We start from the raw sequence: 27,858 nt of genomic DNA, 5'->3' as shown, positions 1-27,858 counted from the left end.
TTACACCCTCTTAGAATCAGCTGTGTTCTTCTTTACCTTCAAAGCCTCCAAGCGCAATGCCCAGCACTGCGGCTCCTGGCTGGGAGTGGACTGGATGCGCTGGATGCCCAGGTGCAAGGTGCCTTGAACGGCTATGGCCCAGGGAAGCACGGCAGGATGCCTTAGTTGAAGCTCCAGCACAAACCTGTCATCTTTCTTTGAAGAACAGATTGGAAACCTGCACTTGGTGATGTGGTGAGTGGCTGAGACAGGGGCCATCTGAAGGTGGTGCCTGAGGAGTGTGTAGGGCTGTAAAGATGCATAGAATGAGAGTAGTGAGGGTCTGGTGTGATAGCGTAGTGGTTAAAGTCCTCACCTTGAATGCGCCGGGGTCCCATATGGGTGCCGGTTCTAATCCCAGCAGCCCCACTTCCCATCCAGCTCCCTGCTTGTGGCTTGGGAAAGCAGTTGAGGATGGCCCAAAACTTTGGGAACCTGTACCCACATGGGAGACCTGGAAGAGGTTTCTGGCTCCTGACTTCAGATTGGCTCAGCTCCAGCCATTGCGGCGGCCACTTGGGGAGTGAACCACCTCTCTCTTTATCTGCCTTTCCAATCAAAAAATTGTGCAAGAAACAAGGAGGGTACAGATGTACAGGCTGATGGGCTCAAGACAAAAGCTAAGAGGCCTCAGGCTTTGAGAAGGTCCAGAGTAATGTAGTGCTATGAGAGTCTGGGAAAGGGTAAAATAAAACACTGATGGTGAGGTAGCAACAGAGACAGTGATCAGCAAGAAACAGAGTGGATGGTACAGCTCAGGGGTGGTGGGAAAGCTAGAGAATCAGCAAGCCTGTGCTGATGGGCGATGAGGGGCCAACAAGTACAGGCAAGAGTGACGAGTGAATGCTTTCATTTTCAAATCAACTGCTTATCTTAAAATGGTAATACAACTTGTCATTTTATTTTATACCTATATTTTTTAGGGAGAAAAACTTCCCTGGGAATGATGTGCGCTCATATGACATTATATAATCCTTTCTTTAAAGTTTCCATGAACTTCTCTTGGCTGTCAACATTAATTAAAGTATTCATCATAACTTTTTTTTTTTCTTTTAGAAAACACTCCTAGGAAGCATAGTCATGAGAAAAAAATGATTTAGTCTTAAATTCACATGAAGGAAGAAACTAAATATACTCAAGGAAATACCAAAAAGGAAAGGAAAGTCAGTTTTTTTTTCCCCCCAGGTAACTTCAATGAATCCTACTCTTTTTAAGAAATGCCTTTTAGAATCAGTAGTCTCTTTCTTACTTGACTATACAATCAAGTTGGTTCGAAAAAAGAAACCCAACCTTTTTACATTAAGAACAACTGGCATGGTAAAATAATTATTTATAAGTAATAACATGTTAGTCTGAAACTTTAGATAGCAACCCTGACTCCCAGAACTGAGAAAATGCACTTGGCCCAGTTAAGAAGCCACTGAAACACTGTGGGTTTGGCGTCTCAAGTCGAGCCCAATCCCTTTGCTATTTGAGTTCATTTATTCTTGGCAAAACTCAACTTCCTGCCTCTAAGAGGAAAGATTTTTAAAGTCTCATAAAATGATTCCAACATTTTCCTGGACTTCAAAAGGTTCTTACAAAACAACATTTTATTAGTTACATTTATGGAATATGGTGCATAAGGATTATATTTTCTTATATCTTAAATAAGCAGCAATTAGGGCAAAGCCAATGGGATACAGAATTTGGAGATGGTTGGCAAAGCAGAAATCCACAGGGGACCACTTTACCAGAAGTTACCGGAAAGGACTTAATCTCCAAAGAGAGCCTATGTTCTCTCGAGGAATTCTGGGACTAGGGTGTAACCCTGCCTCTCTTCCAAATTCCCAGCTCAAAGTTCACTACCATAGCAGGACTCTTACACCAAGATTTTGGAGAATAGAAACAAAAATGCTTATCGACTGGCCACCTCATTAAATAATGTGGCCTGTTTCTATCATCTTGCTTTGTTCCTCCCAAGTCTCGCTTTATGAGGCAAGAAAGACTGAATGTCTCTCCTCAGGCCTGTTCCAGTTACAAGAGTCAAAGATCACCAGTTTGTCCCCTTTAGACTCTATCTTCCTCAGTGGGTCATCTTCAAAGGATACAGAGTTTGAGAGTGACTTCTCCGAGTAACAGGTGAGCATTGGCACCAAGATGTAATTGAGGAAGTCTGAGAAATTTGTGGCCCTTTTAAAGTTCACAGTCTGGCACTAGCCAGTCTTGAAGAGAGAAGCCAAAGGATGCTGTGCAGGGCTTCCAGAAAACCAATTGAGTTGACTTTTTCCTATTATTTCTATTATCTATTTCTATTGCTTAGAAAAGTAAGCATCATCATAGCATCATTGCATGTTAACTAGTACACTGACAACTTAAAATTGTCCATCCCTCCTCCTCAGCAACCCTGGTTGGGTCCATCCCACATATAAAACTCAGGTTCATCAGTTCTTCCCTGGGTAGACTGTGGGTGTAAATGTTGACCAACATGATATTAAAGCACTGCAAATTAATTGCAGGGGGAAATGTGAGCCTTGCAGAATCTAGACATTTCACCGAGTTAGTGAAAACAACTTCAGGGATCTGCTCAAATAGGAGGTAAAGCTTTCCACACCCTACCCTGCGAGATGGCTGGACAAAACAGGCAGGAATGGGACTTCAGACAGCTACAAAATGGCACGGGTGGCAGAACTCAGTCAACAGGCTGAAGGACAACACTCAGGATGGACTTGGGATCAAATAGCAGGTGACAGAACTCCAGGGCAGTATGACGAGTAACAGGAATAGTGATAAGAGATTTAAGAATCCTGCCTAGGGAATCAAAGGCAACAATTTTAAGTATACAAAAGCGAACTTAGAACAAAAGGAAGAAGACAAGATTTATGATTGTCATCAATTATTTCAGTCAATAAAGATGACAGGAATATAGGCTTATATCTCTATCAGTGCATATATATATATCCACAAATATAATGTATATAAATATGTAATCACACCAATTTTGTTGCTGTGTGTGCATAATATATAATTAAATGAGCAATAGAATAAATTCTACCAGAACAAGAAATACAAAGGGCTGATCTAGTATCCCAGTTTTTTATAATAACAGAAGGAGTCATATTTAACTAACTCTGATAGTTGAACAAAATAAACAAATAAAATAAGCTTCAACACTGTGTTAGAGGAAGACGAACCAAAGAAAAGCACTCATTAATTACGCGCCCTGAGCTCCTCATCTCCTTGGAGCTACATAAATCATTTAGATAACCCACAAATCATTATTATACTAATAAGTAAGACACACTTCTAGTGGTGCTAGACAGGAGGTTCATGAAGCGTAATGCCATGGGTACTGTTCAACCATGAGAAGCTGAAAGGATATTTGCTTTCTGGGAAGACATCAAACCTCGACAAATTAAGATTTGGGGTGGTGTCAGCCAGCAGTTAGCACTCTCTTAGGACGCCCACATCCCACATCAGAGTCTAAGCTCAACTTTCAGTTTCTTCTTCCTGTTCCAGATTCTTGCTCATACATGCGCTGGAGGGCAGCCATTCACGTGTTAGATCTGACAGAATTCACAGCTCCCAGCTTCTGTCTGGTCTAACTGCAGCTGCTGCTACAGGGAAGCAGCAGCTGACAGAGCTGGTAGCTTGCATGTTCTGTGTGTGTGTGTGTGTGTGTGTGTGTGTGTGTGTGAGAGAGAGAGAGAGAGAGAGAGAGAGAGAGAGAGAGAGAGAGACTGAGTGCATGTGCATCTTTCAAATAAGCACATTTTTAAAAATTAGAATTTCTCTGCAGACTTGGACTGACGACATAACTTGAAAGAAATGGCTACTACCGGACATTGAGTCTAATCATTTGGCAAGAATAAATAAGCAGATTCCCTCGCCATGCAAGGGTTTTCTGTCTAGATTTCTTGGGTTTTGTAATAACTTCTGCTGGTCTGAAGTCACACCTCTTTTGATGTTGGTTCCAGTTAGGTTACTGTCATCTGAAATTCTAGGAAGGCAGCCGCAGAAATAAAAAGAATATGGAGAAACACTGCAGTAAAAATAAAGACATGAATGAAACCTCATTGATTGTTTTAAGTGGTACACTGAGAACTTTTATAATTCTGCTAAGTTTGTGTTTGGTCTATTTTTATGAGACATTTCAATCTTTTTAGGAAAATCTGACTTCTTGAACATCTGACTTTAATTGTCTTTGGTGTTTGCTTAAGTGCACAAGTACAATTTAAACTTTGGGACTACTGTTTTTAAGATAAATGTTTTCATTGGTATATGAATATTTGCTATAACCACTAATTTCTTTTATATATTACTAGCTGAGGCCACCATTGTGGTACAGCCAGCTAAGCCAGCTCTTATAACACTAACAGCCCATTTTGGAGTGCTGGTTCAAGTCCCAGCTCCCTGTTTCTGATTCAGCTTCTTACTAATGTTCCTGGGAAAGCAACAGATGCCATCTCAAGTACTTGGTTGCCACCATATGGCACACCGGGATGGAGTCTGTGGTCCCTGGTTTTGGCCTTCCCCAGATCTGGCTGCTGTGGTCATTTAAGGAGTAAGTCAATAGATATAAGTTCTCTCTCTCTCTCTCTCTCATGCTCTTCCTTTCAAATAAAAATACATCAGATAAATAATAAAATAGTTAACAAAGAGAAAACTACTACTACACAAAAACCATCTTGCATGCTTTTCAATTTTCAAAAAAGTATTTCAATGAGGAGGAATCTATTTTTGAAAAACTTAGTTATGGATTTATTGGAAAGGCAGAGTTACAGAGAGAGTAGGAGACATGGGGGGGAGAGAGAAAGCGACAGAGAGAGAAAGAGAGAGAGAGAGAGAGAGAGAGAGAGAGAGAAACCTTTCATCTGCTCTGTCACCCGTCACCCTCCCTCCCCAGTGGCCACAACCACTGGGGCTGGGACAGGCCACAGCCAGGAGCTTCTTCTGGGTCTCCCACATAGGTAGCAGTGGCTCGAAGGTAGTCCATCCTTTGCTGCTTTCCCGGGTGCATTAACAAGGAGCTGAATCAGAAATGGAGTAGCCATAATTAGCTCTCATATGGAATGATAGTGCTATAATTCCATGGCTTAACTTGCTGTGTCACAGCGCCAGCCCTAAATCTAGTTTTATTCATTCTGAAACTAATGTAGAGTTACAATTATTATTTGCATCCTTTTACATTGCATTACGTAAGTTATTTTGAGAAATTGAATTCAATTCTTCCAAGCTAAACCTTGTTGTCAATCAGCTTGATCTCCTTCAAGTTAGCTTGGAATGGATATTCTCCCTAATTCTATTTGTAGAACTTTCCAAATCAACACCTTTTAGAAGAGTAAACAGGCAAGAACTATATGAAAGCTTTCTTTAAAAATGCATTCTTTATTTTTCAGAAAACAGAAGTGAGCAAACTTGTCAATGTTTCCAAGTAGTTACTATTGAGAAAGTAACCAAAGCCACAGAAGCTGAGTGCTGGGGGTAGTGGCAGTGATCACTGGCAATGGCGTCTCTCAGATCCGCCCTGGCTCCAGTCCTCCATTCACATGCCCCCCTCAGCGGGGTTTTTCCTCAACTTAATCCAAAAGTAAGATGCCAGGAATCGATGGTAGCCAGAGAAGTTTCCTTGCGAGGTGAACAGGCCCAACAGGGAAAAAGGAAGGAGAAAACACCTCCAGGAAGGGATCCAGGAGATGGGGTGCCCTTGAAAGGAGAGAGGAAGAGATACCAGGGTTTTAGGAAGGGTCCTGAGTTTTATCCTTCTCTAACTCTAGGGGGCAGGAACCTGAGGAGAAGACATTCCCCGTTGGTGGGCTCTCAACCAGTTAGGAAATGGCTGGGCAATTTGTGTGCCACCCACGAAAAAGTATGGCTTCCTGGCCAAGATTTTAGCATGCTTAGATTGTCTCAGTTTTATACGGAGATGAGCACTTAGGATAGTAGTCAAGGTACTAGTTAAGACACAGTATACTACTTTGGAGTAGCTAGATATCTGGCTCTGGCCGTGGACTCCAGCTTCCTGGCAGGCATGTGTCCTGGCAAGCACCAGGTGACGGAGCAAGCACTCGGGTCGCTAGCAGCCACGTGGGAGTCTCAGTCTGAGTTTGACCTCTGGCTTGGAGCACACAGCCAAGCTCCTGCTGCCAAAGCATTTGAAGTCTCAAATAGCACAAGGAAGCACCATTTTGTGTGTGTGTGTGTCTCTCTCTCCGTCTCTCTCTCTCCATCTCTCTCTCTCTCTCTCTCCAGCCCTCTCCTATTTCATGTTTGAAACCTCTCACTTAGGGTCTTCATCAAAGTAATAACAAGTTTTTTGTTGTTGTTTGTTTGTTTGTTTGTTTTTTGTTGAGAAGATGACCACAGGAAGGATAATTCTTCAGAAAAGTGGCTCCTGCTCCTCAACAATTCTCCCACCAGGAAAGGCCAGGTGGCGCTGTTGCTGGTCTGTTGTCCCATCCCTAAGCAAGTAGGACAGAGTATGAGGATGTCACCAGGGCCCCTCTTTCTGCCACGGGATCTGCCCCACCCACCAGGCTCTCTGCAAAGGCTAGCAGAGACGGGAAGCCCACAACCAGGTCTCAAAACGTGCTTATTTATAAAACAGAGCCATCACTGTGCAGCAAAGTGAGACTTCTTTTTCTCCAGGCTCAGTCCTAGAATTCTCCAACCTAAAGAGAATTTCATGTTCTAAGACTTCTACTGAGCCGGGAAGCCACCCTCTCCTGCCTTCCTCCTTTAAGGAGGGCCTCGTGAGCAGATTCAGGGCTCCAGCCTGGCTGCTGGTCCATGAGATCACATGCCAGCAGTCAGCAGGGCATCCCGCGTGCCTTTACCTGACCCTTGCCAGGGGTGAGCAAACTTTTTTTTTTCTGCCAAAGGCCATTTCAGTATTTATAGCATCATTTTCAGGTCATACCAAAAGAACAACTTCAAAATTAGCCTGCTATATAGATTTATTGAATTTCAAGTCCCGCCTGCGGTTGCCCAATCATTTCACCTTAAACAGCCTGTGGGAATGTCAACTGCTGGTTAGATCTGTGTTATCTCCGGCCCGTAGCTTTTTAATCCAGGCTGTTGCCTTGGACCCAATTCTGTGGGGGAATTCTTTGACATTGACCAGTAATATTCCAAGCTCTTTGAAGCACCTTTTAGTTGCTGAACACACTGTACCTCCTCTTGGTCGGACCTGGCTGGGGAACAGGGCTCTCACAGTCACCTGGCATCATCACCACAGAGTCCCCGCCTCATTGCCAAGGGCATCTGCCTGTGCAGAACCTGGCAGAGACCCCTGTGACAGGTACAGTGTCCAGTTGACTAGGCACCCAAAAGCTTGGTCAAAGAGTATTCAGGGCCTATGTGTAGTTTTGGAAAAGTTGAACACTCATATTGTGGACTGAGCAAAACAGCTTATTTTCCTTAATGTAAGTGGGCTTCATCCAACCACTGTCACAAAGAAACTGAAGAAGCTGAACTTGTGATGAGGAGAGGAAAATTCTCCCTACTGTCTGCTGGCTTTCAGACCGGGCCTCCCACGCTTCCAGCTCACAGCCACATGTGCCAACACCTGTCATCCTTGATCTCACGCACGAGCCAGTTGTCATCTAAGCATCTCCACAGTTTCAAGGAATGCCTAAGAACATCTGTAAGGGTGAAATATTTGGAGGTCATCTAAATTCCTCAAAGGAAGAAAAGAAGAAAGAATATGTGACTTCAATATAGCAGAATCTTGCCAAATAAGTGATACTAATGATAAACTTCATATGTATGCTCTGTTACATATGTATGATACTGGTTTTCAAAGAAAAAACTTTAAGTACGTAAAAAGTTGAAAATCCCAGAGAAATCCCATATGTCCCTCAAGATAATGCAATGTCACATTTGCTCATGTGTTGTCCTATCAGATTTTATTACGTTATCTTGAAGAAGAAACTACCCATTTAAGGAGTGTTCTTTGGCGATGATTAAGTGTCCTGAACCAAGAAGAATGAAGTTACTGAGGCTGGTGTTGTAGCACAACAGGTTAAACCGCTGCCTGCAGTGCCTGCGTTTTGAGTCCTAGCAGCTCTACTTTCAAGCCAACTCCGTGCTGATAGATCTGGAAAAGCAGCGTTAGACAGCTGGAGTACGTAGGCCCTTGCACCTACATGGAAAATCCTGACAGGATGTGCTTAGCACCTGGCTGCAGCCTGGCCCCGCCCTGGCTGCTGTGGCATTCTTGGATTGAACCAGCGAACGGAAGTTCTCTTTCTGCCTCTCCCTCTCTGCCACACGACTAAAAAATGAAATAAAATGAATGTCTGAAAGAAGCATTATTGTTAAGAATTTTGGATGAGGAGTAGTGATTCCCAGAAGCCAGATTTTTTCTTTTTTAGATGCAAAGTGGAGAGCAGCTTTGTTAAAACAAGAGAATTCAATACTCATTGGCACAAAGATAAACAGTAAAAATTACTGCTTTTCTACTCTTCTACGCTAATCAAACAAACCACCATCACCATTGGTAACTTCCTTGATTTTGTGTCATATCAACTTCTGGGTGCGCAAAGCGTGGTTCTCTGAGCAAAGCAGATTTGTTTGATTTAGGCCAGAGCTGCGCTCAGCTATTTCTGAAACACTCTCTCCAGGAAGGTCTGAGGAGGGTCAGGTTAAGATGCTTGTGCCGGAACCTTAAGAACAGGTAACACAAGCGGGAACGTGTACTCAATCAAATTCTAAGCCTTGCTTTCCTTCTAACCAGTTAAGGGATTTCAGACACAGTACTTGCAAGCTTCCATAAATACAATGTTCTTTGTTCTTTAGTTTTTGATTTTTATTTTTTCTTTGAATAAACAGGAACAGTGGGCAGATTGCCTGGTCCTTCCAACTCATAATCTTGAAAGCGTTTCCTGGGTCAGAGATCACTGCATACCCGGTTCTTTTAATAGAAGAGGAGTCCAGTCCGAAGGGAAAAAACCCAGAGCGCCCAGCAGTTGGCTGAGCTGGAGCACCACTCCAAGCACATGTTGGTCCTGGGAGTTTCTGGGATTAGTCCATCCCCTTGCCCCAAATTTTTTCAAAGCTGGTCCAATTTCCCGCCAAAACACTGGAAGACCAGATGTCTCATCTCACAAGCTTCCACTAGATGGCAGCAAACACCCGCGACAGAATCAGTCCTATGGCAGCCCCACATCTCAGATCAACCGTTCAACCAAGCCTGTACCATTGAGTAGATTGTGAGTAACTACAGCTGTGCTGGCTGGGGTCTCTCCATACACCTCTTAAATCTGTTTTCCATGGTAAGGACCCTATATGACATAACACAAAAACCATTATGGTAGTTGAAGATATAATATGCAGAAAAAGAAGTACTTCTTCCCTCGTTGGTTTAGATACATGTAGGCAACACGGAGAACATTCAGATAAACATTCATTTAGGCCACTGATACTTACTAAGCTCCTTCAATAATCAGACACTGTGCTAGGCTCTAAGGATACAGAAACACACACACACACACACACACACACACACCTTGTCCTAAGGAACTTGCACCAGGAGGGAGTTAGGCAATAAACTTGGGTATGATTTGTACTTCAATACAATTTCTTAATTTTACCCCACAATATTTGTATAGTATATGATGCCTCTTGGAGTTTTTAAGCCAGCCAGCTTTGTTAAATTGCAAAATTCTCTCGGAGCCCTGAACAGTCTGTCTCACTGTCCCACCACAGCATAGCAAGCATCAGATGACCAAGTCGGAGCCATGCATTCCTCGTGCTTAGCCAGACTTCACAACGGTTTGAGAATGCCCTGCTGAATGCAATGTGGGCTTCTCAGAGCTCTGTTTGTTACACCATGGAGGACTCAGAGCACTGAACAGCTAAACACGCCATAAAGATTAAGGCATTTACAATAACCTCATCAATAGTACTTCCTAACTGGAATCAACATATTCCTCAACATCGCTCTTGTCTTTCCTCAAATCCATACCATGCAGCGCATTGGCCACAAGCCACTCCACTTGAAAGGTGATTGGTCCAATCTGAAATGTGTTATAAGGGCAAAATACATACCAGTTTCAAATTCTTAGTGCCCAGCAAAGGATGCAATGTGTTTCGTTAATAATTTTTATGCTGATCCCATATCAATGTGATAATATTTGTGTCGAATAATTCTGTCATTAAAATTAATGTTTCATTTAACTTTATATGTAGCTCTAAACCATTAAGACGGAGACAGAGAGACAGAGAGGAAAAGGTGAGAAGGATAAAGGAAGGAAGAGCAGAAAGAGAAGGGAGACACATTGGACAAAGAGCATGGTTTTCGCAATGCTGGTGTGTTTCCTCTGGTTCGTCCTGACGCTGGGTTCCAGGAGGTGAGGATTCTTCTACAGTTCACAGGGGTCCCACACTCACAGCCTGTGGAATCACTTTTATCTTCAAGAGAAGAAATAAGCTATGTGCTTCCTTTGATCAGCTGTGTGCTTCCTTTGATCTCCCGGCCGAGTCTTCTGCTCCTGCAACTCCTGCAGGTGGAGTTTCTTCTCGTGATAAGTGTTACCGAAATGGATGGGAGATCTGCTCTGTGCATTGCAGCTTTTAAGACTTTTATCTTCCACAATGCAGATAAAATGCTTCAAGTCTCACCCCGTCAGGGCACAGTTCATTTTAAAACATAATAGCAATAACAGGGGTTGATAATTTCCTTCTTGCAATGACTTAGAAATTTACAGAAAAGGAGAAATGGAATAAGTCTGTTCCTGAATGTTAGAGGGAGTATTAAATATTGGAATGTGTATGTTACTAGTTTATACTTTTTTGTAACTGCAGTATTAATCTGTGTAAATTGTTAAAATATTGCAAATTGATCATTTTAACAGTACCCTTAGAAAGTAAATAAGTCATATCATGAAAGAGTATCTTAGAGTACTCTAAGGATTCTGTATTGCCACTTATAAATCAAGCATACTCACCACGTTACCTGACACCACGTTACCTGACACCACTCTTCCACTCAAGTTTTGGAGAAGACAAACTGAGAGGTATAAATGAGCTCTAGGCAAACAAATTTCCTCTATCTAGGTATTAACTCCAAAGACAGGATTACTTTAGTCAACAGTTAACAGTTCCAACTCCATCACATCAACAAATATATACCTGATTATACACATTAGACTATTTTTTCTTTTTTTAAGATTTTTTTTATTGGAAAAGCAGATTTACAGAGAGCAGGAGAGACAGAAAAAGATCTCCCATCCACTGGTTCATGCCCCAAATCTACAAATCAGCCGGAGCTGAGCCAATCCAAAGTCAGGAGCCAGGGGCTTCCTCCTTCCTGGTGTCCCATATGGGTGCAGGTGGTCAAGGCTTTGGGCCATCCTACCTTCCCAGGATGCAAACAGGGAGCTGGATGGGAAGTGGAGCAGCCAGGGCATGCACTGGCTGGGTGTCCATATAGGATGCCAGTGCTTACAGGGGAAGGATTAGCCAATTGAACCATTGTACCAGGTCTTTAAGTTACTTTTTTTCAGTCGTGTAGAAAGCATATGCTAAGATTTAGAGTTTTGTTTTCCAATGTAGAACACTAAGGTTTAGGATGTTAATATGACTGGCAGGTTCTAGTAACACAAAGCCACAAAGATGACAATAGCCACTGCTCGTTTATCTCATACACTGATTACCTGGAACAAAGACCCCCCCAAATCTACTAATTCAAACACTAATCTCTGGAATCAACCAGAATGGTGTTTGACCAACACTCTGGCTACTGTGGCCTACTCAGTTTGACAAACAAAATTATCTCAAACCATGGAACAGATCTGAAAAAATGGAAAGAAATGCATGCATATGTCAGGAAGTACCTGTCCACATGGTGTTAGGAGGCCTGTGGGGCTGGTCAAGGCTGTACTGCCCTCGCCACTGCCCCCTGGCAAGGAGCACTATTCCTCCTCTGTGGCCCAGAGTTATCAACGCTGATTGAACTAAGACTCTACCCAGGCCTGGTCCTCTGAAAGTGGAAAACGAAAATGAACCTCAACCCAAGGGTTAAAATGAGTAACAAAACAGATTATGTATCGAACACTTTAAGATGTTAGATGCAATAGATATTTTTGTAGGTATCTATTTTATGTCTTTTAATATAGATAGATTTTAAAAACCATAGATACTATAGTATGTATTCATACTATAACACTTTTCAAAGAAAACATATGGAAGACACCATTAGTAGTAAATACAGGCACTAGTAAACCATTTAGTGTTGGATACACACATACGTGACACAAATCTGAAGAATTTCAGTCATACTGATCTTATGAAGTCTGACAGGAGACACCCAGAGGCCAATTTCCCAGGGGCCATCGCCAGGCACTCTGACCCTGTTCAGAGATCTGCATCTTAGGTCTCCGGGCACTTGATCTGTTTCTGAAGCATCCACCATTCTACCATCCTCCCTTTGCTCCCCCAGTTTCCTACATGGAAGCTGCTTCCTGCAGATGCTGTTCTAAGACACCAGCATGCCTACATTTCATCCTTCATTACCCAGATAGTAACTCTAGAACTTAGCAATCCTTGATCTGAAACTCACTTTTAAAAAACAGTCTACCGGGCCCAGCGCGGTGGCGCAAGTGGTTAAAGGTCCTCGCCTTGCATGCCCGGGATCCCATATGGGCGCCGGTTCTAATCCCAGCAGCCCCGCTTCCCTTCCAGCTCCCTGCCTCTGGCCTGGGAAAGCAGTCGAGGACGGCCCAAAGCTTTGGGACCCTGCACCCGCGTGGGAGACCCGGAAGAGGCTCCTGGCTTCGGATCGGCATAGTATCGGCCCGTTGCGCTCACTTTGGGAGAGAATCATCGGACGGAAGATCTTCCTCTCTGTCTCTCCTCTCTGTATATCCGCCTTTCCAATAAAAAAATAATAATAAAAATAAATCTTTTTAAAAAAAAAAACAGTCTACCTTTGTCATTCGATAAGGTTCTGAACCAAATATTATTTAGATTGTTTTTGGAATGACATGTATTTGCTTTTTTGATTCATACCCTATAAATTTTATGAACAGTCTTTTCTGTTAGGCATTTTATCACATACATATCATGAATATACCACTCCTCTGCTTGGAATTGACTAGTGGCTTCCTGCTGTGCTAGGAAAGATATCCAAACTTCAAACCTAAAACTAGTCACCACTACTTCTGTAACAGCTAAATAGAATCCAAGTTTGATCACATTTTAAAACTTTCAGAACAAAACTCTTTCATATGAAAGCACTCTATTCTCTCTCAACTCTATCTCCACTCTTCCCTTGTGCTTTCTTCTGAAGGGTGGCGGGGGGGTGGAGGGAGGAAAAAAAAAGCCTGCTGAAATACTGAATCACTCCAAAAGGTGTTAGTAAGTGACACCCTTCCTGCTTTATACTCCATTCTATACAGAAGCCTACAGGTCAGAATGGACCGTCAGCTTCCTTTTCAATCAGTGTCCCTCCAATTCCAGGGAGAAGTCTGCAGGGAAAATCCCTTCAGAGGAAACCCAGATAACCACCCACACACGCTAATGCAAGTTAAAATTTCATAAATGTGAATGCTTCAGAGAGCATAGCTCAAAGGCCAGTAGTTTCAGCATCACCTGGAGCTCACCAGACATGTAGTTCTGATTCTCAGGCCTCCTTTAAGCAGCAAAGATGGGAAAGATTACTTCTCAACTTGTGACCCCATTCCTGAAGCCCCACCCAAGAATTCAGTGCAGACTCCATCTCCAAACCAGGAACTCTGTATCTTGCAATTCTAACATATGCTGACGTTTAAGCACCCCTACTTTGGAAACAGATGTATGTCCAAAAAGGCAAATACAAAAAAGAGAAAAGAAAATGTTTGAAAAGATAAAATAATACATGCTAGACAGTCCGCCAAAAGACATTAAAGAAGAGAACAAATACAATAAAGGTAAGAAGTAGCTTTGAACGCTAAACACCCATTAATAACCTAGAAAGATGAATGAAAGTAGACTCGGACAGGCATTTGGTCTGGCTGCTAATGTTGTGGTCTAGGTTTGGGCCAAATATCTACTCCCTAGGTTCCTGCCTCTTACTTAAAACACAGGTATCGACATGACCTAAGCAAGTGGAAAGAGAGTGAAGCACACAGACCAACGTGGGCCATATCCAGGGACAGTGAGCCAGAAAACAAAAGGGAGAAAGATGGCTCCTCTGTCCTCAGAGTCCATCTGCAGGAAGCGAGAGAGCAAGAGAGCTGGACACCCAAAGGGTGCTTCAAGAGGACTTGGACGGGGAGCGCTTACACAACAACACAGTATACCCCCTCCCCCAGGTTCCAGATAAATAGGTGAGTGTCATTTGACTCATAAGTGGGCAGAAAGAATTACACAGGTGGGGGAGGTGTGACTTTCTAACTCATGACCCTGAACTAGCTGCCCAGGACCAAATCACTACAACCTCATAATGGAGTGCTTGAGTTCTCCCATGCACAGCTCCTGACTCCAGGAAACACTGATGATGGCTCACGTGTTATGCTGTCTGCCACACACCAGAAAGACCTGGATTGAATCCGTGGCTCCAGCCTTCTCTCTGACTAGTTCAGGCTGTTTGGAGTATTCAGAAAGTGAACCAACAGGATCTCTCTGGTCTCTCTCTCTCTCTCTCTCTCTCTCTCTCTCTCTCTCTCTCTCTGTTTCTCTCTTCCAACCCTCCCTCTCTTTTAATTTTATTTTTAAACTTGTAACGTGAGAATAACTCCCTTGAAATTGGATACTCCATAGATGGTGAGCAGCCAGCAGTGCACAGGGAAGGAAAAGGGCAGGCTCAGCACAGGGAGGAATGACTATGAATGTCCCGCAAGGGGGAAGAGTTTAGTTAACATCCTAGATCAAAACGCATCAGCCCTGTCTAGAACACATGCTGAGCAAAAAGGTGGGATGCACAAATGAGGCTAGAAAAATAATCAGGGGAAAAATACATTTAGACCAGGTAACTGTGGTCAGGAGATATGAAAATCCATAGTTTTAAGCACAAGTATCACTCTGCATGTGTGTTAAAATAAATGGCAGTTATTGACAATGTGACACATAGATGGGCTAATAGGTAGTTCAGGTCACCTCTCTTTTGGAATGAGAAGATGGGGAGTTTCTAACGGTCTACAAAATGATTTCCTTTGCCCACAAGGTACTTACAACGAGAAAAGTGACCTTTCACCCTTCTGAATTTTTACCTGATGATGAGCAAGCTATATAGGATCACAGCTGTGGCCTACTGAAGGGCTTTGTCCCTGCCTTTTTTGTTAGCCACTGTTCTGCATAAAATTGTACTTAAAGGACAGCATTTTCAGTATTTTCTTGGATTTTTCCTGCCTTGGAGCTCCCCTCCTGATGGTTTCATCTTTAATATCTTGAATAAATCTTGCTTTGCACACTAAAATTGCCTGCATGAAAATTTTTCTTTCATGTGAGATAAGAACTGAGTTCCCTTTCGTCTTTTACATGAAAATTCCCTGCAGCAGTAATATGTTGGCAAATTTGTGGAGAAATTAAATCCTGTGCATTGCTGGTAGGAACCTAAAATGGTATGACTTCTATAGGAAAGAGTTTGGTGATTTCTTAAAACATTAAATACGGAATTAACATATTACTCAACAATCTGACCTCTAGATTTATATTCAGAAGAACTGAAAGCAGGGACTCAAACAGATATCTGAACAATAACATTCACATCCACCTTATTCACAACTAGTCAATATATAAAAACAATCCAATGTTCATTAATAGATGAATGGATAAATAAATTATGAAATATATGTAATAGGACATTATTCAACCTTAAAAATCCTGAGGCATACTATATTGTGCATGAAATTTGAGGATATTGTCCTAAGCGAGTTAGACAAAAGGACAAATGCAAGTTGATTCCCGTATCTAGAATGGTTTAATTCATAAGTAAAAAGCAAAACAGTCACAGTGGAACTGGATGAAGTGGAGAGTTACTGCTTAACAGGTGTGGAGTTTTAGTGAAAAGGTGAAAAAATTCTAGAAGTAGATATGATGATTGCTCAATATTTATCACGACTAAACTGTAAACTGAAGCTGTGAAAAGAGTAAGCATTGCTAAATAAATTTCACTATTTTTTTATGTCCATAACTTAAATATGTATCACTGCCTTTGAGGTTGAATGAAGCATAGATTGGAGGGAGACAACAGTGAAAGCAGGGTGACAAGCCCGCAGGGTGACAAGCCGGATGACTGTGGCAGCAGAGCAGTGACATGAAATGGAGAAGTGGATCACAAAGTGTAGGTCATCGTCACTCACTGGGGAGGTCATTTTAAAAACTGACTCTGCCAAGACAACAAGAAGCAGGTACCTTCCCTTCCACCAGCACAGCAAGCTGAACAGGAATCCCTACATTCCTGTTCCTAGGAGTTCTACTTGGCATCATTTTAAACTGGACAAACAAAAATCAAAGCCCCTGGGGATGCCCCCGTGGGTCCATGCATGCAGGTGCATTGTCAGCAAGGATATAGCACTACACACTGAAACGAGAGAAAGAATGCATCTAAATCCACAAGATAGACAGTTCAGAATTCCAATCCTCTTCTTATGTCAATGACATTTTAAAATCACAAAGAAATTAGATAAGAACAGGTCTATCCCCTCAATATGACAGACGTATGATAATCCTAAGGATTTGACACTTATTTATTTTAACAAATATCAATAATAGCTGGGTTTTATGAATTTCACTCAATTTTGAAAACAAAACTGGATGCTGGGTTTATATGACATATACATACTGATTAAAATACTGACTAATATGGTTTTTAAAATATTCTTTGTACAATAAGTTCATTTCTGTTGAACACTTGGGAATCTCTCTCTCTCTATCTCTCTCTCTCTCTGTTTATTTTTCATGTCAGATTATATTCCTCTGATTTCTGCAGTATAAACCAATCCTAAGGGCAGCATTGGGTAAGACTGCCACCTGCTATGCCAACATCCAACATCAGTGTCATTTCATGTTCTGCCTGCTCAGGTTCACTTCCAACCCAGCTCCTTGCCTGGGAAATGCAGCAGCATATGGACCAAGTGGCCCTGCTCCCCACGTGGGAAACCCAGATGAGGCTTCTGGCTCCTAACTTCAGCTTAGCCAGGTATTGGCCATTGCAGTCATTTGGAGAATGAACCAGCAGATGAAATGTTTATCTCTTTCTCTTCTCTTTCCCTTCCCCCTGCTTCCTGCCTCCCTTACTCTCCCCCTCTTCCTTCTTTTCATGTTTTCTCCCTATCTCTATAATTCTTCAAAATAAATAAAACTTTTTTAAAAGATCTTCCTTTATATGTTGTTAAGATGTGAATGCTTCCTGCGTATGAAGTCTGCAATTTACATGTAGTATATGTATTATAACATAAAATTATATGTAGTATAACACGAAAGCACAAAGGGATTTTTTCAAGGTGTTGCTTAGCAGATTTGGACATAAACGACTCCCTTTGTCTGATGCCTATGTGCAAAATATGAACACCTTTCAATCCTCACAGTCTGTGTAGGGTTTTTCTGTAATGAAATAAGGCTTGTCTTCAGGAATACTATTTGCCTTTTCTTTGATTTTCTCTCCTCGCTTCATAGCTTATGAAAACTTGCAAGTGTATTCACTTGGTGAAATATTTCACAGTGTATTATTTAATTCATCTGTTCTGAAAGGAACATTATAAAACAATTCCCACTGGCGTATGAACAAATAACTTCCATTTGTGAAACAATGCCGTTCCGGTTTTTAACTCTCTGACTTCCTGAACGTTCTTCCCAAAGCAACAAATCTAAAATGCTGCATTTTCTTTGCTCAGATAGAACTGCTGCTTCCTATGAGTTCATGTTCCAAAATCCCTATGCCTGCTCAGCAGCCACAGTTCTGTGAACCATCCATGTAATAGTAGCAGAAAGCAAGATGATGAAGAGGGAAGGTCTGCCCAAATCCCCTGCAGACCACTGTGCAGCCTTGGAGCACGCACTGGGGAAATCTTGCTTCTAATTGGAAGCATTCACACACTCAATGCTTTTGCCAGCTGCAAATCTGAAACTTTTCAAATGGGAACGGAAAAATGAGCTAAATGACTTTTCAGCTGAAGGATTTTAGAAACTGATATTTTCACATGGCTACTCCTGCACAGCAAATAGCTCACCGAATGAACCATTAGAAAGAGCTCGGGAGTAAAACCAATTAAAAATAGTGTCATTGACAAGTTAACTTCTGTTTTGTTTTCAAGGAAAACACAGCTTATCATGATTTTCTACAAAACCAGTTATAACTCTTTATGTTTACTATAGTTATTCGGGATTTCAAATTAAACCATATCACAGCTTTTAGCTTGACCTAGTCCCATTAAATATATTCCACCCTTATGGTTAGTAATTTTATCCTTCCTAAAGCTTGTGTATACTACAGTCATTATGTTCTCTCTTTTTTTTTTTTTGACATTTTTATGCTCTTTCTTTTAAGAGGTTTATTTATTTTTATTTGAAAAGTAAATTTATAGAGATAAGGAGAGACAGAGAGAGATCTTTCATCAGCTGGGTCACTTTCCAAATGACCTGAACAGCCAGAGCTGAGCCTGTCCGAAGCCACAGCTGGAAACCAAGAGCCTCTCCAGGGTTTCCCATGTAAGAGCCGGGCCCCAAGGGCCTGAGGCATCCTCTGCTGCTTTCAAATCGATAATCAGGGAGTTGAATTGGAAATGGAACAGCTGGGACTTAAACCGGTGACCATATGGGATGCCGGTGTCAAAGGTTTAAGCTTGATCCAATGTAACACTGCAGTAATCCCTAAAGTGATTATGATTAATGAATCAAAGTAACAGGCTTTTTAATCTTATACATATATGTAAAATAGTACATATGCATGCGTACACACAAGGTAATCTGCTTTCAAAATCATCAAGTTTAGAATTTTATATTAAATCTTCTAGAAGACAAGAGATGACTATATATTAATTTGCAAAACCACTAAATTGCATTTTAGCCTCCTGTAAAAGTGTCCAAGGTTTACTTCAGCTGAGTTACAGCAGAGCTCTTAAAGACATCATATTTTTTTAAAAAAAGCATTTTGGCATGAATATCACATTTAATAAGTAAAACTAGCTGTTCCAAAGTACAAATTAAATTGTCATATAAATGCCCATGGTTGCCTTTTTATAGATCTTCCAATGAAAATATTGCTATTGGGTTCCTATGAAAGCCATATAAATGCTGAAGTCCAGTAAGTCTCCCACTTCTATGTGCGTGTGAATGTAGTGGGGAACAAAACCTCGTTGCGAAGGAATTAGGCCTGGCACAAAGCCTGGGCAGCCACCATTCTAACAACTAGAGGGGCACGCTGTACATCATAACCATCAGATGCTGTATTTACCATCTATGTTTTACACATTTTGATGTAAAGGGTGTTCCCCAGCTATCGTCATGTGAGGATGACAGATACCATTTTGAGGGAGGGGAATAAAGTATTTTTATAAGCCCAAGAAGAGGAAAAAAATTTTTACAACAACCATCAGAATCATTTCCATTCCCTATAGGCAAGGCTTGGTTTTATCATAGCCTAAAATGCCTGTTGTTTGGGAAAATTGTCTGAGTCACTCTGAGTGTAGAAACTGGGATCCTCTAGAAATGGTCCAAAAAGAAGTATCAAAGCAGAACGCTAGATTATGCCCAAAGGACAGGCACAGCCTGGGAAGTGATAGACCTGAGTGAGTGAGACACCCTGAGAGGGAAAGAATGGCCCTGTACAGTAACACCACAGGCAAACTGCCCTGCTGTGTTCCTAGGCACCCTCGTGATAAGGTCAGCTTTCAAAAATGGAGACATGCTCTTATGAAACATTTGCCAGCTCCCCTCACCCTTGTAAGAGTAATCTCAGGATTTAGAACAAGGGGCCGTATCCCATACCAAATCTCTGCAAAATACTTGACACAGGGAGAGTAATTCCACAGTGACAGCAGGAATTGAAACAAGCTGTGACCAAGAGAATGGTTTGTTCAGCTCCCAAGAATCTCTAGAGAAATTTCGAGGGATAAATATTTTCTGGTATAAAGGAGTAGCTGTGGTGTAAATTACATGTAAAATTATGGGATGCACAAATCACATGAATTGAGGCCATCTAAGCAACCAATAGTGATATGTAGACATATTTTCAAAACAGACACCAAAATGTTAAACATATATCTTTTAGTGATGGGATTATCCATGATCTTGTATTTGTTAGTTTAAGAAATAAAATGTGTGATCTTGAAATTAGAAAAACACGGTTTCAAAATAATATTTTTACTGCCATCACTACCAAATGATGTCCCATTGCAACATATGTGATCTTCTGGCTGAGCCCTAAAGAATGATGAGCATTAGTGAGGCCAGGAGTGGCAGTGGGTGGGAGAGTAGCCCATGGGCCAAGGTCCTGGGAAAAGGGAAGAAATAGCTTCTTTGGGAAAGCCTAAGAGATTGTGTGGTTGGAGTGGGATTATAAGCAACAGAATGACCTAGGCTGCAATGGCACCAGTCATCAGTAAACAGGAGATGATTCCCAGAACCTCAGGGGCCAGAGGACGTTGGCTAACTTTATTCTGAGTATGGCAAGCCATTGATATGGGCAGTGACATGACCTGATTTATGTTTTTAAAATATGGAGGCAGGGGAGGGGGTAGGAGTGAGAGAGGAGGACGGGTATAAAAGCCCAATCAATTAAGGTACCTCTGTACTCCCAGGCAAGGGCGGACAGTGGCTTTTGACTTTATGTACCAGTAACGAAGTTAGAATTGACAGATCTTGGAGACAGATAGGCTAAAACACTGGAAATTCTAAGACAAATGAAAAACTGACAGATTCAAAAAGCAGTCTCCAGAGTTATCATTTTCTGAGGAGAAATGGGTTTGGGAAGGCAAGTAAAGTCTTGCTTTAGAAATGTTAAGTTTAAAGTGCATTGCAAATTATCCGAGCAAAGGTGATTGGTAGAAGATTTGATAAATGATAAATCACAGATAGTCAGCAGTACCTAACACGGAAATACATGTGTATGTATATTTATAATTTATAAATGTATAATTAGTCTCCTCACCTGGGCATTTCAGGGAGCAGGAGAGGACTTTTGATGACAGCCATAAACAGGGCTGCCTACTGGAGGATATTAAGGGACAAAAGGCAATCTGGAACAAATTTCAGATGAATTCCAATATTTCTTTTATTTTTTGAACAAACATCTTTTAATTTCCCACAGTTTTCTGAAAGTGTTCCTGTACTTTCATCACACGTATTCGTACTGTCACAGAAAATCCAGCCTAAGCTGTATTCACTTATCAAAAGTGGGAGTGTAACCTGAAAGCTCAGAATTAACGCAAGGTTTGTGTAATACCACAGAGCAACAAGAATGACAGGGAGATGGACAACCAGCAGGAAGCAAAGCAATCAGGTAGGACAGAATGTCAGGCCCAGAATAATGGCTCAAGTGGCTAAATCCTCACCTTGCACACATTAGGATCCCAAATGGGTACAGGTTCATGTCCTGGCTGCTCCTCTTCCCTTTCAGCTCCCTGTTGATGATCTATGATAGCAGTAGAGGACAGCTCAAAGCCTTGAGACCCTGCACCCATGTTGGAGATCAGGAAGAAGCTCCTGGCTCCTGGCTTCGGACTGGCTCAGCTGTGGCTATTACAATCACCTTAGTAGTAAAGCAGCAGATGGAGGATGTTTCTCTCTGTGTCCTTCTCACTGTAAATTTGCCTTTCCAATGAAAGAAAGAGAAAGAAAGCAAAGAAAGACAGAAAGAGAGAGAGAAAGAAAGAAAAGAGACAGAAAAGAAAGAAAGAAAGAAAAAAAAGAAAGAAAGAAAGGAAGGAAGGAAGGAAGGAAGGAAGAAAGAAAGAAAGAAAGAAAGAAAGAAAGAAAGAAAGAAAGAAAGAAAGAAAGAAAGAAAGAAAGAAAGAAAGAAAGAAAGAAAGAAAGAAAGAAAGAAAAGAAATGTGCTTCTCCTTTAGCAGAGGTCTGCATAGGACCTCACCTTGCAATACTCAATACTCTGGGTTTAGCAGAGAGACACACCAAGTCTGGTCCAGCATCAGAGTCCAAGTAAGCCCAGAACCTGGAATGCTGTCTGTATCTTACAATTCTAGACTTTAAGTTCCTCAGTGGAAAACCACAGCTACTAGCACAATTAAATCCAGCATTGGGGCAATACCTGATGACACAGCCATTCAGTACATGTTTGTTAAACAAATAAAAATAGTGTCTGGGGTCAGGAAGTTATCAAGAGAGAAATGTAAGTCAAGAGGCCATCAGAGAGAACCAACTCGCCTCACAGAATTCCTACCAGAAGAAGGAAAAGAAATTCTTCCACAGTTAAGGATTCCACACAGTACAATCTAGAAGATTTCCAAGACTGGCCTTCCCAACTTTTCTTTCAACAGAGTTCTCAATTCTTGAATCTGTTTCCCTAACATCCATATCTCAGACACACTTACTGTATTGCAATTTTCTCCCAAAACTTTATCTTCTGTGGACAAAAGGCTCAAGGCATTCAGATGGAGGGAGTGGTTTGTGTTCTCCCACCCGTTGCTGCAGAAAGACACTGCCTGAGTGTCCTTTGCTATCATGGCCTTTCGTGTGACTTTTGAGACTGTACTGAGTGCTGAGGGTTTTCTCACAGCCAGTACTGGGGCAGAAGAAAGTTCTTTCACGAGTATGTGCGCGGACATGAGTTTTAAGGCAGTGACTTGCTGCAAATGCTTTTCCACAGCCATCATGTTCGCACTGAGACGGCTTTTCTGCTGCGTGTGTTAGAATGTGCTTCATCAGATCACTGAGTGTGAAGTACTTCCTGCAGCCTTCAGATTCACGTCTGAACATTTTCCCTGGTTGAAGCCTCTGATGTGCTTTCAGCCTGTATAGTGTATCGAACGCCTTCTCGCGGCCCTGCACGTCGCACTCGAATGGCTTCTCCTTCGTGTGCCCTCGCACGTGGATCCTGAGGCTGTAAGAGGTGAGGCAGGCCTTGCCACAGCCTTCCTGATTGCAGACGAACGTGTATTATCCTCGGCGAGTCTTCTGGTGGGTGCGCAGGTTGCCAGCTGTGCTGTAGGTGTGTGGACAGCCCTCACAGGTGCACTGGTACTGCCTCACTTCCTTCTGTTTTGTGTCTGGACATTCGGACTGGGCTGTGAGTGTGGCACCCTCGTTGTTTCTGGGCACGGTCGTAGACCTGGGGTTTATGGCGTTTATGGCCAGGTGGAAATGGTCCAGTGAGCTGATGTGCACCACGCACCAGAAAAGGCAAGCGTTCCCCACTCTGGCCGACCTCCTCCAAGGCGTCGGAGTCCTGGAAATCTGAACAGTAGTCCAGTCGTACACGGTACCCGAGGAAGAAGGCACCAGTCTGTTTTTGTTCATGAACCTGAGCATCTTGTCTTCCGGTCCTAGCTCGTCGTCCTCAGCCTCGAAGAAGACAAACGGCGGAGTCAGGGTGCTCCCCTGTGGTTTGGTTGTGCTCAGCAAGTCTGTGAAAGATGGAAAGGGAACAGCCTGTCTTCGTGGCTCCTGGCAATGCTGGCAGCAGCAGCTTCTCCCCTCCCAAGTGGCACCATGATTAAATTCCAATATTTTAGAGTTAGAACTCGGGCCCCAAGGCAGTGGCCTAGTGGCTAAAGTTCTCGCCTTGAACACTCCAGGATCCCATATGGGTGCTGGTTCTAATCCCGCCAGCTCCACTTCCCATCCAGCTCCCTGCTTGTGGCCTGGAAAAGCAGTCGAGGATGGCCCAAAGCTTTGGGACCCTGCACCCATGTGGGAGACCCAGAAGAAGTTCTTGGATCCTGGCTTCGGATCGGCACAACACCGGCCGTTGCACTCACTTGGGGAGTGAATCATCGGATGGAAGATCTTCCTCTCTGTCTCTCCTCTTCTCTGTATATCTGCCTTTCCAATAAATAAATAAATCTTTAAAAAAAAGAGTAAGAACTAAAAATTCAGAAACAAACAAGAAATACGAGAGAATGAGGTGATATGGCAGGTAAAAGGGAAGTATACTTGACAAAAGAAGGAATTGAGCTCAGTGGTTCCCACAATACTGCTGGGAAACAGTGTACTGAGTGTGGTAACATAAACAACCTTGGCAAACATGGTTTGAGTGGAATAGTGGTTGCAGAAATCAGAGGAAACTGAGATGAACCAAGAGTAGAATTTGACGTAGAGACAGTGTATGTATAATTTTGAAGGAAGTCTTGGCTGTGAAAGAAAAAATAGTAAGTTAATAGCAGTGGCAATGAAATATGTGGTAAGGCTAGGCACCAGAGTGTGTCTGAATGGTGATAAAAATGACCCAGAACAAAACTTTTTCTGCTGGTAGAATAAATCTGTTGGCATACTCATAGTAGTATTGCTCACAGTCGTAAAAATCTAGAAGTAACTCAAGTGTATATCAAAAAGAGAGAAAATGAACATACCTGGTATACTTACATGAAGGAAGCTAATACAGAATAAAAATCAACTTTATAATCCACAACCATGTGAATGGATCTTGGTAGCATCATTGAACAAAATGTCCTAAAAGGTTTAATTAAACATATTATGATATACTCTTAAAAATTAAAAATACGCTCTTTAGGATTCTAAGTGCATGTAATATAAACTGTGAAAATTCAAAGGGCATGATGAACATGGAATTTTGGATAATGATCATTTCAAGTTATCTCAGATCAGAGACACAGGGTAATGAGAAGGTGGAGGAGCCTGGAGCTAAAATGGAAATCATGAGTGTCCAGTTCATGCTTCAAACTGTGGATGTGCATACAGATCACATGGTGAATTGTAAAAATACCCATGACTAGATTTCTGTGTGGAGTCTGTTAGGAATTGCACATATGATAGTGTTGACTGGGGTCTCGTGACCAGAATGGAAGTGCAGGAGCAGATTCAGTAGATCAGTCCTATCGTGATCATAGCATAGTTACAGGTGCCTCCCACTGGTCACACGGCCACCAAGAAGTAAGGCAGAGAAGAGGAGACCCCGCAGGGATAGAAACACAAGCTAAAGAGAAAAGCCAGGCCTTCCTCTCTACAACAAGGCAGTTCACAGCACTTGTTCCTAACAGTAGAGAGACATGTGAACCTCTGATATTTCCTTTTAATAGCAGCACACCAACAGATTTGTTCAGGGACTATTTTATTCCCCAAATCTGCTATTCTCTTTGCTCCAGTTACAGCTGTCACTTAGTTCTCTCTTGTGAAAATGATGAAGTGATATTTCCAAAGTAACTTTACTCATAGTATTTCTATTGATGAAAAACTAATATAGCCATTGCCTTTGCAACACACACAGCCTTCTAATTGTTCCCATAACAAGTGAACCCCCAAAGCTATCTTGGCAGGATTACTGAAGCTAGATTTTGGCTACTTAAATACAATATTTCCATTTCTCCCGATGTGACACATTTATTAAACTTTCTTTTACTGATTTCTGCCCATGCCTCTCATTTATCAAGATAAGATTACACTTCAAGAACACCTCCCAACCTTATTTGTAATGCTTCCCAAATTCTTATCAACCATAGACTAGTTTCATTGGAATATTTTCCACTTTTATTTCTGAATGCATTGGAAACATATGGAGAAAAAACTGAAACAGGTATTCAACACTCAGCTGGTCAAAACTGTATTAAGGGCATAGGAAGACAAGGTAGGACAGCCTCAGACGACTCCTTTTTCAGTGTTCATTTAACTTGGCTTTTGTTCTGTCCCAATCCACTCTTCAGCTTGGAAAGCACTGATTTCCTTGGGGTTATATTAACCAAATGTTTTCCCTAAAAACAGATTTGGCCCCATTCCCTCCCTCAGAAGTTGTCTTCTGAATAGCATCTGAAGACTACACAGTACTTCTGGAGTGTCTGGGCAGATGGCTTCCAGACTTCCACCTCTGCTTTGGGCTTTTGATTAATTCACTCTTTTAAAAACTTTATTCATTGACTTATTTAAATGATTATAGCAGCAAGCAGGCATTCAGCCTATTTGATCTTAATTAGCTATTGCACCATGAAGAGCTCATTGTGGTCCCTGCTTCCCATGTTATCTGTCTTGCTCCCGAGTGTAGACTCTTGAACAGAGAAGCAATGATCTTCCAATCCATGATCTTGTGATTTGCAAGATCCAGCATGTTGGAATATAAAAGGCTAAGCCATAAAGGAAATAAAATTAGAAACAAAAGTCATCCTATCACAAAAGATTAGGAGGATTTCAGGGAAAATTCAAGCTTCCCTGCCTCCACGGTTATGCTCTGGGAAGGACTTTAAAAGCTGGGAAGGGGTAGTATGGAGGCTGCCGGGCTCTAAGGCCGAGTCCTTGGGGAAGAGGAACATCTTATAACTGCCTGTGGGGATGACGATCAAAGCCAAGACATCTGAAATATGCTGAGTGACGAGCTCTGGGGAGAAGCCCTCTCTAAGTCAACAAGGCCTGATTCTTCTGCTTTCACCTGGTAGTTGTGTCCCTTGGGCCCTGGTAAACTTACTAATGGTTTATTTAAACCGTTCAACACTTTTGCAAGCAATTTCTTGATTGTCATAATTTTAGTTCCTTCTTTTTCAAACTGAGACCTGGACTGATCCTGACACTGTCTGTAGACTCGTGTCTAGTGAGGCTCAGCAATGGCAATGAAGAATGGCCCAAGACACAAGCAGACCTGCTACTGACACTGGCCCTGCCTTCTTCTACTATGAAAACTCCTATGAGAGAATCCAGGTGAGGCTCCTTATCAAAGTTCATCTGCCATGCAATCTTAATTCCACGCACAAACTTAATTCTCCTCTGCCAGGTAACATGATATGCCCCAGAAAGAAGACATAACTCTGTTTTGAATGCCAACGTGTGCTTTATTCATCAGAGTCATTCAGAAAAATAGAATCATTAGGGTGTATAAAGAGATTTACACATCAGAACTGGATCACATAATTATAGAGGCTTCATATAATATCTGACGGGGTGGAGGGGAGGCTAGCATGGTGGAGATTGACAGCAGAGTTGTACTTTGAGTCCAAACATCATGTGGTGCAGATCTAGCAAGAACTAAACTCTGTGTAAACATACTGCAGATGAAGTCAGAAATTAGCCTGCTAGAGATTTGTATTTCTCAGAGAAGATAAGCTTTTTCTCCCCATTTAAAGCTTCAACTAGTTAGAGGAAGTGCACTCATTTAAAGCAGGATAATTGTCTAGTGAAATCTTCCACTAACTTGGCTGGCATTGTGACATGATGAATTAAGCCGCACCTATGATGATGGAGCTCGTGGCTGAGTCCCATTTGGAGACCTGGATGCTCTGTTTCTGACTAATTAGCCACCAATGTGCCGAGGAAGGCAACCGATGGTGGTCTAAGTGCTTGAGAGAGCTCAAGGACCCTGGACTCAACCTGGCCCAGTAGTGGTCATTGGAGCCACTGGGGAGTGAATCATTGAAAACATGTGTGTGTGTGTGTGTGTGTGTGTGTGTGTGTGTGTGTGTGTGTGTGTCTGTGTGCACGCACATGAGTGATGCTTCCCCCCTGCTCAGTATCATTCTCTTTCAAATAAATAAAACAACATAAATAATTCATTAAACATTTACCAACATAAAACTCATCCAAATAGACTCTTACAGAAATTTGAAGAATAACACTTGGCCAAATATGTGAGTATCCTTACCAAACCAGTTGATACAGAAAAATGGCTTTCAGAGGATTACTCACACAAGGAAGAGAAATCCTCAGAAGGACAATTATACTTTTTCTAACTCACCCTCTAAAACTTGCTTCAGGACTTCCACCATAGAAGCTAATAAAGTCCTGGACATTTTTCTGTTTGACATACAT

General features: G+C 42.0%; 1 pseudogene; it reads right to left on the bottom strand.

The window, feature by feature from the left end:
* LOC121150547 lies at window positions 1-27,858 on the bottom strand (annotated as a pseudogene).

Source organism: Ochotona curzoniae, unplaced genomic scaffold (genome assembly GCF_017591425.1).
Source record: "Ochotona curzoniae isolate NIBS_2020 unplaced genomic scaffold, NIBS_Ocur_1.0 contig_2210, whole genome shotgun sequence".
NCBI classification, from domain to species: Eukaryota; Metazoa; Chordata; class Mammalia; order Lagomorpha; family Ochotonidae; genus Ochotona; species Ochotona curzoniae.
The sequence above is the reverse complement of the archived record's forward strand: the minus strand, read 5'-3'. Positions and strand labels throughout refer to the sequence as shown.